The sequence below is a fragment of the Puma concolor genome, chromosome C2, assembly GCF_028749965.1.
Source record: "Puma concolor isolate L17-30 chromosome C2, mPumCon1.1.hap2, whole genome shotgun sequence".
Taxonomy (NCBI): Eukaryota; Metazoa; Chordata; class Mammalia; order Carnivora; family Felidae; genus Puma; species Puma concolor.
In genome coordinates this window covers 90,921,868-90,936,642 of record NC_141675.1, presented here as the reverse complement: position 1 = coordinate 90,936,642, position 14,775 = coordinate 90,921,868, and the positions used below count along the sequence as shown (strand labels likewise).

The 14,775-nt window shown below is 43.3% G+C and overlaps 1 protein-coding gene across 1 annotated transcript in view; it reads right to left on the bottom strand.

Moving 5' to 3' along the window:
- The window catches only part of ADCY5 (adenylate cyclase 5), a 147,526-nt gene that overhangs the window by 59,009 nt on the left and 73,742 nt on the right, over nt 1–14,775 (bottom strand). The window lies entirely within an intron of this gene.

The following is a 14,775-nucleotide window of genomic DNA, read 5'->3' as shown; positions in this document are numbered from 1 at the left end:
TGCGAGATTTCTTTTTTTGAAAGTGCAATAAAGTCCAGGGCAGGACAAAGGGCTACCCTTTGGCAGAGAATCCTTAGCTTATTATTATTTTTATATTAGCTTATTATTCCTCAGGGATCAACTGCGATGAAGCACGCACTTGCTGACTACCCATGAGATACCCAGCACTGTGCTAAATCCCCTGGGAAATGAGAGACGGATAAGGTCCCCAGCCAGTAGGGATCAGTGGCAATAGCTGGTCTCATCTCCTCTTCCTCGGCTTCCATTCCTTCTCTGCACCAGCACCACAGCCCTCTGACAACTCCATCATACCAGCTGGAGAGCATCCACCATCACCCTCTGCTCCTCACTAGTGCCCTTCTCCGTGCTGACTGAGGTATGTGTGTGGAAAAATACTACTGCCCCTCAGGTCACAGAGACAAGGTTGGAATTCTTTGGAAAGGAATATTTACTGAAAAGTGAAGGGAAAGCAAAACACAACACTACACACCCCACGAAAGCAAGTTTCACAGCACATTTCAGATCCTGGCAATGGTGCTGCTGAGACGAATTTTTTCTTGGTAGGTACAGCTCCTGGGATATCTAGGTAAACTAATCCTGGTCCTGCCCTGGCCTTAGGCCACACAGGACAGAAGCCATGCAAAGATGTTCAGGCTTCTAGGACTCCATCCCTCCCTTGAAAAACTTAATTCTTAGTCTCAACTACAGAAGGGGTAACCCTAATTGGCCCTTGAACCTTCCGTTATAGTTCCAGAAGCCCTCTGGGACTTCAGCTGCCTGGCGGTGACCTGGCAGACAGCCCTCCACACTCTTCTTCCAGGGTCTTCTTTGTCCACTGGATCCTAGAATTCCTGTCCTTGACTCAGGTCTGCATTCCACCTGAAGGCTTTCCCCACCCCAGCTCTGAGGTACTCTGACCTCTACCCGGGGTCCTCAGCCAGCTTAGGCTTGGAGGCCATGTGGGCTCATGCGGGATGTGGTGCCATGTTTCCCTGGAGACATCCTTTATGGTGACTGTCCCAATCCATGAACAGAAAGAGACTCTCTTTCCTGTCTCAAAGTCCTGCTCTCTCCTTGGCTACACAATAAATTCTGGTTTCCTGGCTGAAGGACATTATAAGCTCCCCTCAACCACCTCCTGGATATCTTCCAGATGCTTCCTGGATGTGCCTTCAGGGAAAGGGCAAACTCAGATTACCAGCTCCACCAACTCTTATGTTGACTCACAACTCCCCCAAGCCCCATCCCAAACCCATCCACCTCAGAATCCTACCATTGTCATTTCTTGTAAAAACATGACAGAGAAAAACACAACCTACTTATCACAAGGAAAGAAAACCCCTGCTCTACAGAAGCTTACAATCCAGGTGAAGAGATAAGTGGTCAAGACTGACAAAGAACCAGTGATAGGAAACAGAAACTGCCTCACACTAAGCAAGAGGGAGACGAGGGGAGCATGGGGGGCAGGAGGGCAGAGGAGGGCACACTGGGCCTGGGGTTGGAGGCATAATTGGTGAGTCTGGCAGGCATGGGAAAGGACATCCCTGGAAAGAGTATCCACTAAACTCATGTTTGTGAGGTACTCAGGATCCTTGAATAAATAATCCAGGCTTTCTGATCCTGAAGAGAAGTCCATAGAGAGAAGATAGAGCTGGAAAGGCAGACCAGAGCCAGACTGAAGGGGCATCTGAATGTCAGGCTGAGAGGCCTAGCACAATCCTTACAAAATAGGAGCATGAAGGACTAATGAAGGAAACAACAGCAGCATGAGCACATAGCTTCAAGAAGATAACCGGGGGCGCCTGGGTGGCTCGGTCGGTTGAGTGTGTGACTCTTGGCTTTGGCTCAGGTCATGATCTCACAGTTCATGGGCTGAAGTGCAGCCCTCTTTCTCTCTCCCTCTTTCTCTCTCTGCTCCTCCCACACACATGCTCTGTCTCTCAAACTTAAAAAAAAAAAAAAAAAAAAAAAAAAAAGATGACGACTCATCAAGGGCAAAAGTAATGCAGGGAGTGGGAGACAGGTCAGGAGGCTGCCACAGAAGCCCAAAGATTTATATGAGGCTGGGGGCCAGGCAAAGCAGAGCTGACTCAGAAGGAGGAGCCCCTAAGACCAGGGGGATAAGGTTCAGGAAGAAATAGACTGTGGCCTACAGTAGTAACCAATGCAAGTGACTCTGAAGGAAAACCCTGAAGACATACCTCTAGGAAGTCACTGGGACCACTGAGAAAGAGATAAGGAAAAAGAATGAAATGAGGAGATGAAGGCTGAAGGCACAATCTTCAGGGAATGCTGGAACATGTTCTTCCCTAACTAGAACATTCTCCAGCATGCTCCTTTTTGAAAGGAAAGGAAGGTACCAGACGACTAAAAACAGGAGAAAGGAAAAACTGGGAAGGAGAAGATGAGGAGCCGCCTTCAGACAGGAAATTGTATCATAATAATGCCACATGGCCAAGTGCGCTTTATCCCAGGAATGGAAGGCTGGTTCAACTTCGAAAAATCAGCGTAGGGTCACCTGGGTAGCTCAATTGGTTGAGCACCCGACTTCGGCTCAGGTCATGATCTCCCAGTTTGTGAGTTTGGGCTCGCTGATGTCAGCTAAGAGGCTGCTTCAGATCCTCTATCCCCCTCCCTGCCCCTCCCCCGTTTGTGCTGTCTCTCAAAAATAAACATTAAAAAACAAAAGAAAAGAAAAATCAATGTAATTCTCCATATTAACAGACTAAATAGAAAAAAACATATAGTTATTTCAGTAGTTACTGAAAAAATATATGGAAAAAATTCAACATCAGTGAACGATTAAGAAAGAAAAACCCAGAGCACCTGGGTGGCTCACTCATTTAAGTGTCCAACTTTGGCTCAGGTCATGATCTCACAGTTCATGGGTTCAAGCCCCATGTCAGGCTCTGTGCTGACAACTCGGGAGTCTGGAGCTTGCTTCAGATTCTGTGTTTCCCTCTCTGCCCCTTCCCCACTCGTGCTCTCTCTCTCTCTCTCACACACACACACACACACACACACACTCTCTCTCTCTCAAAAATAAATAGACATTAAAAAAAGAAAAAAAAAGAAAAATTTGGATGACTGGGTGACTCAGTCAGTTAAGCATTCAACTTCAGCCCAGGTCATGATCTCATGGTTCTTAAGTGTGAGCCCCATGTTGGGCTCTGTTCTAACAGCTCAGAGCCTGGAGCCTGCTTCAGATTCTGTCTGTCTGTCTGTCTCTGCAACCCCTCCACTCACACTCTGTCTCTCTCTCTCTCTCAAAAATAAATAATCATTTTTTAAAAAATTAGGAATGGCAGGGAGAGTCCTGAATCTGATCAATGGCATATGCAAAAATGTGTAGTTAACATCACACTTAATAGTGAAAGACTGAATGTTTCCTGCTAAGACCAGGAACAAAGCAAGATAGTGCCCTTTCATCACTCTTATTCAGCATTGTACTGGAGGTTCTAGATGATGCAATAAGACAGAAAAAAGACAGGAAAAAGGCATACAGATTGGAAAGGAAGAAATAAAACTGTCTATATTTGCAGATGACATGATTGTGTCATGAAAATCTCCCCCAAATTCTACCAGAATTAATAAGCAAGTTTAAAAATATAAAGATACAAGATCACAGGATACCAGATCAATATATAAAAAGCAACTGCAATACTTGACAAATATTTCCTCCATAATAAAGTCAGTCAATGACTCAGTCTATTAACACACATATACACAACTGGGATAAGGCAGAGACAAGACTTAACCCAGTTGTGATAATTTGCTAAACCCATGCATCGCTTATCTTTCATTTACAAAAGAAAAAATTAATTTAAAAAAAAAGCAACTGCATTTCTATATGCAAGCAATAAACAATCAGACATGGAATCTTTTAAACTACCATTTAAATATCACCAAATCTATGAAATATTTATGGATTAACCTAACAAAAAGATGCAAACCTGTTCACTGAAAACTATAAAACACTGATGAAAGAAATCAAAAAGACCTGAATAAATGGAGAGATATACCATGTTTCACATGTTGGAAAATTCAATATTATTCAGATGTCAATTCTCCCCAAAATGATGTATAGCTGCAACACATTCATAATCAACATCCAAGCAAGATTTTTTTTTAGATATTAACAAATTAACAAGCTGAGTTGATAATTTATATGGAAAAGCAAAGCAACTAGAATAGCCAAAATAATTTTGAGAAAGATGTTCTAGTTGGAAGACTCCCACTACTCAATAGCAAGACTTACTATAAAGCTGCAGTAATTAAGGTAGTGCAATACTGGCATAAGGACAGAAATACAGTTCAGTGGAATAAAACTGGGAGTCTATAAATAAACCCTTACATTTATGGTTAGTTGATATTTGACAAGGTATCAAGACAGTTCAGTGGGGGAAAACTACTCCTTTCAGTAAATGATGCTAGGATAACTTGATATCCATATGAAAAATAATGAAGTTGGATCCCCTACCTCACACCATATACAAAATTAACTCAAAGTGGATCAGAGACCTCAATGTAAGAGCTATAGCTATAAAACTCAGAAGAAAACATAAGAGTAAATCCTCATGACCTGGGATTAGACAATGATTTCTTAGTCATGACACCAAAAGCACAGATGACAAAAATTTAAAAAAGATCAATTACACTTTGTCAAAATTAAAACCTTTTGCTCTTTAAAAGGCACCATCAAGAAACTAAAAAGACAACGCACCAAATGGAAGAAAATATCTGCAAATCATATATCATACTTTTATTTTTTACAAATATATAAAAGCGACTAAATAAAGAAAGGACAATCTTTTCAACGAATGGTGCCAGAACAATTGGCTATCCATAGGCCTAACTCGAACCTCACAAGATACATAAAAACTTACTCAAAATGGTTCACACGCTCAAATGCAAATTTGAAACTGTTAAATTTCTACAGGAAAACACAGGACTTCAGGTTAGGTGAAGATTTCTCAGATGCAACAGCAAAATCATGATCCATAAAAGACATGAAATGATAAATTAAAAAATTAGATGTCATCCAAAAAACACTGGTCTTCAAAACACACTGTTAAGATAATGAAAAGACAAGTCACAGACTGGGAGAACTTATGTGTAAATCACATGTCTGATAAGAAGATTTGTACCCAGAATTCATAAAGAACTCTCAAAGTCAACAAGCAGAAAACGACCCACTTTTTAAAAGAGCAAAAGATCTGAATAGACAATTCACAAAATAAGATATAAAGATGGCAAATGAGCACACAGAAAGATGCTTAAAATCATTACCCATTAGGGAAACGCAAATTTAAAAAAAAACAATGAGATACTACTAAGCACTATTAGAATGGCTAAAATTAAATTTAAAAAGGAAAAGGAAAAGGAAAAAGAATTGCCACACTGGCACTGGTAAGAAAGCAGGGCAACTGGGTTCTCAGACCTTGCTATTAGAAATAAAAAGTGGTAGGGGTGCATGGGTGACTCAGCTGGTTGAGCATCCAACTCCTGATTTCTGTTCAGGGTCATGGGCTCTGTGCAGAGCATGGAGCCTGCCTAAGATTCTCTCTCTCCCTCTTTCTCTCTCTGCCCCTCTCCCCCACTCGTACTCTCTCTATAAAATTAACAAGAGTTGGCATTTCTCATGAAGTTAAACACATACTTGCCATATGACCAACAACCCCACTCCTAGGTATTTGCCCAAATGAAATGAAAAGTTTTGTTCACAAAGAGACCTGTGCAGGAATGTTTATGGAGTATTATTCATCTATAAAATGGAGCGATTTAGTGATAACACACAACGTCGATGACTCTCAAATACATTATGCTGAAAGAAGCCACACTCAAAAGGTCAGTTACATGGCATTCTAGAAAAGGCAAAACTGTAGGGACTGAAAACAGACCAGTGGTTGCCAGGGGCTGGAGGGAGAGGATGACTAAAAGGGGCAGCAGGAGGAAATCCTTCTGGGGGATGGAACGGTTCCAGATCTTGATTGTGTTGGTGGTTACACATCTGTATGCCTTTGTCAAATGTCAAACCCACACAACTGTATACCAGAAGGGGTGAATTCTACTGCTTGTAAATTATGCTTAAAAATAACAGGAGTAAGATGCAGGAGGGACTAAAAAAAAAGAATGGGAAAGCCAGCCAAACAGAGAAAGAGCAGCCTTCCCTCTCTGAGGGGAGAAAGAGGGGCCAGAGTCTATTTCGGGACATGACCCCGAAGGTAATTATCAACTGGCCGATGGAGCATCTCAGTACTAATCCTCCTGGTCTCTCCTGCTGTAATCTGACTCCTCCTGCAGCCAGAAGGCCAGTAGCCACAGACGGTGCAAATCCAGGTAAAATGATGCCCAGTAACCCAATAGGGGTCCAAATGGCTTTGCTCAGCTTAGTGTGTCTCAGTGTTTCTCTCTCTCATTCACTAAACACAAAACGGGGTGAGCAGTTACAGGGTGCTGGGGTGTGGGTCAGGGGTCTTGAGCAAAGTCATTGGGAAGGATGACTGTGGCAATTTCACCTGAGAGTGAAAAAGAGATCGATGTCTGTTACACACACATACACCACTCACCAAAAAAGCAGAAATCTGCTCCCCAGTTCTCACAGGTGCTAATGCTCCTGTGCAGACACTAATGTTATGAATGGAGAGGAGACATAGTAAAATCTAATGGAATTCTGCTTAAAGCCTTCTTCTAGGAAGGAGTTTGTAGCTTAAACCTGATCTCACACCTTGAGCACAAGGGTCCAAATGCTGACTGGCTCTCTTCTCCACTAAAAACAATTTTCAATTATTGAGCCCCTTGCAGACACAGTAAAAGTATAAACCCTGTCCTTATGTAAAAGAGTTGATTAGTAAATAGGAACAGGTATCATTCACAACAGCAGGGAAGCAAGGCCTAACTAAGGGTTTGTTGGTTTCCCTTGCGTGGACCTCGAGGGATGTATCTAACCACACAGAACATGTGCACACTCGAGTGTTTGTGTGTGTGTGTGCACCTACAGCAGGCAGAGTAACGAGGGGACCTGACAATACAGCAAACCTCAGCCCTGGGATTCGCCTCAGCATCTGCTTTTAAAACAAGCCCAGCAGATGGTTTGGGTCCAGGTGGTCTCAGGACCACACCAGGAGAAACCCCGGGGGAGGGGAATGTTTGGAATTCTAGTCTCTGCGTGGAAACCCAGGGGAGTTGCCTATGAATATTTACAATGCTGGCGGCAGTGGTGGCGGTATTTCTAAAACCCCAGCACTTTCAGAAATCCAATCTCTTTGCTGGCTGCAGGCTGCAGGCTGCAGGCTGCAGGTTTGATTTGGCCCAGGGTGAAGTTACAGCGCTCCGTGGTTTGCGCAGCGCCTCCTCGCGGAGGCTGACAGAACTCCCCGCAGCAGACCTCCAGCGCTGCAAACATCACCGCCTCTCTGACTTTTCAGGAGGCTCCCTGGATCCGCTGCCATAGGCTTGCTACTCGCCAATCCTGGGGCAGGCGCAAGACAAAGAGGAATGGGGAATGAACAGAAGTGAAGGAAATGAGTTGGAAAAGAACCCCTGGCAATTTGTTACTTTGCATGGCTTCTGTTCTGGACAAGTCAGCTTGCCTCTTGCACCACGGTTCTCAGGGTGTATCTGCTGTTGGCGGCAGTGGCAGAGGTAAGGATCAGAACACCCCAAGGAACCAGATTTGGTGATGGGGGGAACGAGATGTTCAGTTAAATGTGAAATTTCAAATAAAAAATAAAAAAAAAATTTAGTGTAAGTATGTCCCATGCAATATTTGGAACATACTTACACTAAAAAATTATTTATCTGAAATTCAAATGTAACCAGGTATCCATATTTACCTGGCAATCCGATGAGGGAGGCTTTTCAAACCTGCCCTCCCCCAGCTCTGACAACCCCCTCCCCCTTGGCAGGATCTCAGCACCTACTCCACCCTACTCCTTCTTCCAGATCGTCCTCCACCCTCTGTGGTTCCTGCACAGACCACGGTGCTTTCTCTTCACATTGAAGTCTAAAATCTTTTCAATTAAGTGCGAGCCAAAGCTGGGATTTGATTTTCCAAATCCACCCATCTGGCTGCAAGGAGCCAGACCCACTCTGGGCCCCTGGGGGCCGAGGACCAGCTCTCCACTGCTCTAGGTATTAGGAAGGGAAGAAAGGTCCTCTTTTGGGACCCCAGCCCCAAGGACAGGCATAGCCGCTCCTGTTCTATCCCTTTTTTCTATTTGCAACCACACAAAACTAGCAACCAAATGAGCCCAAAATCAAAGGAGCTGACAAGACTGACAAGAGCCCCTTCCGCCTGCCCCAGATTTCATTTGTTCTACACGGTGGTGCTGGGAAGCTCAGGGGACCTCGGTGGAATCCTATTATGATATAAAATACAATAAATCAAGGAAGGATCATCTTAAATTATATACTCTTGGAAGTCCTATCAGCACAGTTCCGTGTATACTGCACCATGCTCAATGAGGTGTTAAATGGCTTTTTAACAATATTACATATTTTTAACTTTTTAAAAAATCATAGTGACACCTCTTAGAAATTTGTTCCCTACAAAGAGTGCTGTATGCTTTTTTGGTGAGCAAAGCCGCATTACCTCTGCTTGGGGGCTTTTGTGATGAGGTCTTCTTTTGTGGAGGTAGCTTGTCTATCTCAGTGGCTCTGAGCTAAAAGGACCAGACTCTCTGCTGTCTTCATTCCCATAGGGTCCTGCCCAGAAGGCAGCCCCCACCCCCTTCTCCGTCCAGAGAGAGTCTAGTGGCTCAGGACTTACCATTTTCTCCTGCTCTGAAATGCACTATCTCAGAGAGCCCCATCTACCTTTACACCATGGCACCTCCTGCTCAAAAGCCTGCCATGACTCCCTATTACCAGTAAGACAAAGCCTCAATCTCTGTGCTGGCATTAGGCCTCTACAAGCCTCACTACAAGACACATCTCCCTTCTCATCTCCTACTTCAATCATACGGGCTACTGTCTCTGGGAAACACCAACCTATAATATGACTTTAAAAGTATAATGCTGGGGTGCCTGGGTGGCTCAGTCGGTTAAGCATCTGACTTCGGCTCAGGTCATGATCTCACAACTTGTGGGTTTAAGCCCAACATCAGGCTCTGTGCTGACAGCTCAGAGCCTGGAGCCTGCTTTAGATTCTGTGTCTCCCTCTCTCTCTGCCCCTCTCCTGCTTGTGCTCTCTCTCAAAAATAAGTAAACATTAAAAAGTTTTTTAAAAGTATAATGTTTACTTAGTACAATATCACTGTTACTAAAAGCAGGGCATGAAATATTAACAAATTGATAATTAACATCTGCTTAACACATTTTCAAGAAAGACGAGATAGACCAAAATGTGAAGAAAGACCATTATCTAGGAATGACATTTACAACATTAAAACACTTTGTGCACGTACTATTTCACTGCATCTTCTTCACATCCTTCCAGGATAAGCAAGCCAGGTGGTATCACCCCTCTTTTGCTAATGAGGACACCAAGGCTCGAGGCAAGGAGTCCTGTCTGCACTACCCAGCACGGCAGCAGCCGAGCTAAACCACAGATTCTCATTCCAAGTGCAGAGCTCATCCTGTTCTACTGTACTAAGCTGTTATTTATCCCAACCTAATTTAGGTCCATTTTTGCTTTATTCTATTTAATAAAGAGACACTCGGCTTTCTTTCACTCTCATCCTAGGTGCCCCAGGCCTTCCTCATAGATCCTGGTCACATAAAATGGTGCTGATTAGGGACCTGCTCCCGGCCACCGCCTCCAAAGCTCTTTCCAAGGAACCTCCTCTGTGGGTGAGAAAGGCCCACACTGTGCCTTGGGGAGGCCATGCCTGTTTCTAGCACAGTTTCCCTTAATTACTTTTTCATTGAGATATAATTTTTATACCATAAAATTCACCCTTTGAAAGTATATAATTCAGTAGTTTTTAGTGTATGTTCAAGGTTGTGCAACCTTCACCACTAATTCCAGAGCATTTCAACATCTCAAAAAGAAATCCCACGCCCATTAATCACTGCTTATTTCCCATCTGCACCCCCACCCCCAAGCTCCTGTCAACTACTAATTTACTTTCTGTCTCGATGGATTTGCCTGTGCTGGACATTTCATATAAACAGAATCTCATAATAGCTAGTTATTGTCTAGCTATTTTCTTGTCTAGCTATTGTCACTCAGCATAATACTTTCAGGATCCATCTCTGTTGTGGCATGTATCAGTTCTTCAGTCTTTCATGGCCAAATAATATTCCGTAGTATGGCTATGCTACATTTTACTTATCCATGAGTTACGGACATATGGGTTGTGTCGGTTGTGTCGCTATGAACGTTCATGTGCAAAGCTCTTGCACAGACGTATGTTTTCAGTTCTCTTGGGTATATACCTAGGAGTGGAATTGCTAGATGTTTTGGAATGAATGTTTGTGTCCCCTCGCCCCCAAATTCCTACGTTAAAATCTTCACCTCCAATGAGATGGCATTAGGAGGTGGGGCTTTGGGGAGGCGATCAGGTCACGAGGGTGGGATTAGTGAATGGGATTCGTGTCCTTATAAAAGAGATCTCGGGGAGTTCTAACTCCCCTTCCACCATGTGAGGACACAGTGAGAAGACAGCCATCTACAAGGCAGAAGTGGGTTCTCACCAGACACTGAATCTGTTGGTGCCTTGAACTTGGACTTGATAACGTTTAGAAATGTGAGAAATACATGTTTGTTGTCTAAGTCACCCAGCTTGTGGTATTTAGTTATGGCAGCCTGAATGGACTGAGATGCTGGGTCACATGGTAACTCTATGCTTAACATTTTGAGGAACTGTCCAACTGTTTTCCAAAGTGGCAGTACCATTTTCTACTCCAACCAGAAGTATGTGAGGGCTCTGATTCCTCACACCCTCCCCAGCACTTGTTTTTATCCATCTTTTTGATGCTAGCCATCCAGTGGGAGTAAGGGGGTATCTCATTGTGGCTTTGATTCCCTTAAATTTAAAAAAAAAAATTTTTTTTTAATGTTTATTTATTTTTGAGACAGGGAGAGACAGCATGAACGGGGGAGGGTCAGAGAGAGGGAGACACAGAATCTGAAACAGGCTCCAGGCTCTGAGCTGTCAGCACAGAGCCCAACGCGGGGCTCGAACTCACGGACCGTGAGATCATGACCTGAGCCGAAGTCGGGGATGCCTAACTGACTGAGCCACCCAGGTGCCCCTGATTCCCTTAAATTTTAAAGCAAATGGTGACAATAACAAGGGAGATAGTTTATTCTATCTAACTGGAATAGCTGTACCTGTAGAGAGAAATGGCCACACTGTATACTTTATTTTTGTCATCTTGGTTACTCATTCCTAGGAAGACCCCAGACTCTGTATATACATTCAAAAGAAAAACAACAGCTTTCACAGAATAGTACTCACTTGAATGGGATATCCTCTTAATTCACTCAACAAACACTGAGCACCCAGTGCAGAGCATCGTACTGGGGGTCTGGGAAAGCTCAGCCCTGGCCACCTGGCCCCTGCACCCCAGGACTGCAAGTCTGGTGATAGAGTCAGGCATTTTCAACTCCAAGTTAGCTTCACAAACACTCAGTTTGCAAAAAAAATATGCCAGAGGAGAAAAAAGTCTTAATATATGAAGTGTTTTCTAAATGAACAAGAATTAAGTGAACTTAACAGAAAAATTCAGTAATACAGATGAGCAAGCTACTCAATGAAGTAAAACTACAAATGACTGACAAATGAATGATGTGAAAAACATGTGAAACCTCACTAGCAAACAGTGAAATATAAATGAAAACAATATATGCCTATTAAAGTAGCAAAGCTTTTTTCATGGTAATAATATTAGCAAGAATGCAACAGAACAAATATGCTCCATCCATCAGCAGGGATAAGAATTGGTACCACTCTAAGGGGCGCCTGGGTGGCTCAGTCGGTTAAGCGTCCCACTTCGGCTCAGGTCACGATCTCGCAGTCCGTGAGTTCGAGCCCCGCATTGGGCTCTGGGCTGATGGCTCAGAGCCTGGAGCCTGCTTCCGATTCTGTGTCTCCCTCTCTCTCTGCCCCTCTCCCGTTCATGCTCTGTCTCTCTCTGTCTCAAAAATAAATAAATATTAAAAAAAAATTAAAAAAAAAAAGAATTGGTACCACTCTTCTGGAAAGCAGTTTAGCAATATGGATGAAGGTTTATACTCTACCCTCGTGCACTGTTGGTGGGAATATAAACTGGTGCAGCCACTATGTAAAACAGCATGGAGGTGCCTCAAAATTAAAAACCGTATGATCCAGTAATTCCACTACTGAGTATTTATCCAAAGAAAACAAAAACACTAATTCAAAAAGACATACACGCCCCTATGTGTATTGCAGCATTATTTACAATAGGCAAGATATGGAAGCAACGCAAGTGTCCACTGATAGATGAATGGATAAAGAAAACACGGTATGCATAGGGGTGTGTGTATGGGTACACACACACACACACACACACACACACACACACACACACACACAATGGAAAATTAGCCATAGAAAAAGACAAAACCTTGCCATTTGCAACAACATGGGTGGATGTAGAGGGTATAATGCTAAGTGAAATAAGGCAGCCAGAGATAAATACCATATGATTTCACTTAAATGCAGAATCTAAAAACCAAATGAACAAACAAACAAACAAAGCAGAAACAGACCCATAAACACAGAGAACTGACGGTTGCCAGAAAGTGGCGGGGGGAAGTTGGGCACAAGAGGTGAAGGCGACAGGGAGATACAGACTTCCTGCTATGGAATGAATAAGTCACAGGAATAAAAGGTACAGTATAAGGAGTACAGTCAGTGGTATTATAATCATGTTTATGGTGACAGATAGTAGCTATACTCGTGGTGAGGACAGCATGATATAGAGTTGTCCAGTCCCTATCTTGTACACCTGAAACTAATGTAATGTTCTGTGTCAACGATACTCCAATAAAAAAATAAAATGTTTATACTCTTTGACCCACAGTGGGTCCCTTCCCAGGAATCGCTGCTACACAGAAACTCACTGGCCTGGGCAAGGCTTTATATGCAAGGATCATTAGAAAATTTTAAATGAGGAACAGCTAAATGTTGAACTAGAGAAGAGTTAAATAAATTACGGAGCTTCAAATACCCTGAAATATGTCAAGGCCTTTAAAATATTTTATTTGAAGAAGATTTAGCATCATGGGGAAATTTTCAAAATCTAATGTCAAGTGGGGGAAAAAAAGAATACGGAATTGCATATTCAACATGATCTCAATCTAAAAATATATACGTGTTAACAGTGGTAGAATGTCTCTAGGTGATGGTGGGATTGTAAATGTTTTTTAAGACCTTTTTCTTTAGACCACTGAATACTTCCCAACTTTTTTATTGTATGTATTACTCTTAAAAGAAAAAAATTATAAATTTATATTAAAAAAGAAAAAACTACATGCTTTTACTGTGAGTAGGGCAGGCTGCAAGAACTTCTCGGCTAATAGAGGAGATGAGAATTCAAATGCCTACAAAGCCAGGCAGTATAAGCCAAATGGGAAAAGAGAGTCAAGTCAGAAAAAGAAATCATTCTAGGCAGTGGGACTAGGAAGACTTTATGGAGAGGGGTCTAGAGATGGAACTTGCAGTGTGGGCAGAACCCAGGCATCCAGGTGGGAGAAACCACATGAATAAAGGGGTGGAGGGAGTTCGAAGGGTGCAAGGGTGCCTGGGGAACTCCAGAAAGTCAATGCTGACTGGAAAAGGACGAGCAAGGGAACTGGCCAGAGATGAGGTGAAGCTCACGGACAGATCACAAAGAATATGCTATCCATGACCAGCTAAGGACGTGGCACATGACCCGGGAAGCATTAAAACTCTGAGTGGCTGCGTTTCCAAAACTAAAAAGTATTCAAATTTCCATTTATAATATGTGCATTCATTAAAGAAAATTTCAATTTCTATCCAACAACAACCAGTGTTAAGTGGTTTATTCCTCTTTTTCAATCTACTCACAGGTTTTTGTTTGTTTTCATGCAGCTATGATCTTACCACGTATAGTAGCCTACTTTTTTCATTTAACATTATAACGTAAGTATATATTCCCCTGTTATTACAACTTCTAATGCTGCAGGCTTTCAGTAGGAAAATGTGATCAGAGCTGCACTTTGGGAATGTTAATTTCATGGCTGGAAAGGGGGAGGCAAAGAGGAAGGTGCTAGAACTAAAGAGGCCAAAAAGAGAGCTGGGCAAATGGCACAGATGAGAAGGACCAGAGCCTGAGGGAGGCTAGGCACCCTGGAAAGGGGGGAGCAGTGTTTGGGCTGTCCCAAGCAGGGCGTCGTGGAGGAGTGAGTCTCCAGGGGGTAGGGAAGGGCTTTGGGTCTTAAGCCACGAAGGGAAGTCTAGGGAGGGACTGGTTTTAGGGTGAGTGGAATGAGTAAGACAGTGTCATAAAAGCTAAATGGAAGGGGGAGATTCAAGCAAGAGTCAGGTGCTGTGGGAGAGGCTGAAAAGATAAGGATGAATCAAAGGTTGTCAGGGGCCCCGAAGGTGACCTCTGAGAGAGATTAGGTAGAAGAGGAGTCCAGACTGTAAGGGAGTAAGTCATAAGGGGCGATGAGGGGGATGGTAGTGAAGGTGGCTCTTTCTCGGGATGCTTGGGAGAAGGCATGGGTTACAGCTGGAATGGATACAGCACGGTGTGGTGGGAGAAGCCAGAGAACCTGGTTTATCCAAAGGCAGAGGGAGGGGGGCCTAAAGGGCAAAGGACAGACGCCTGTTGAACTGC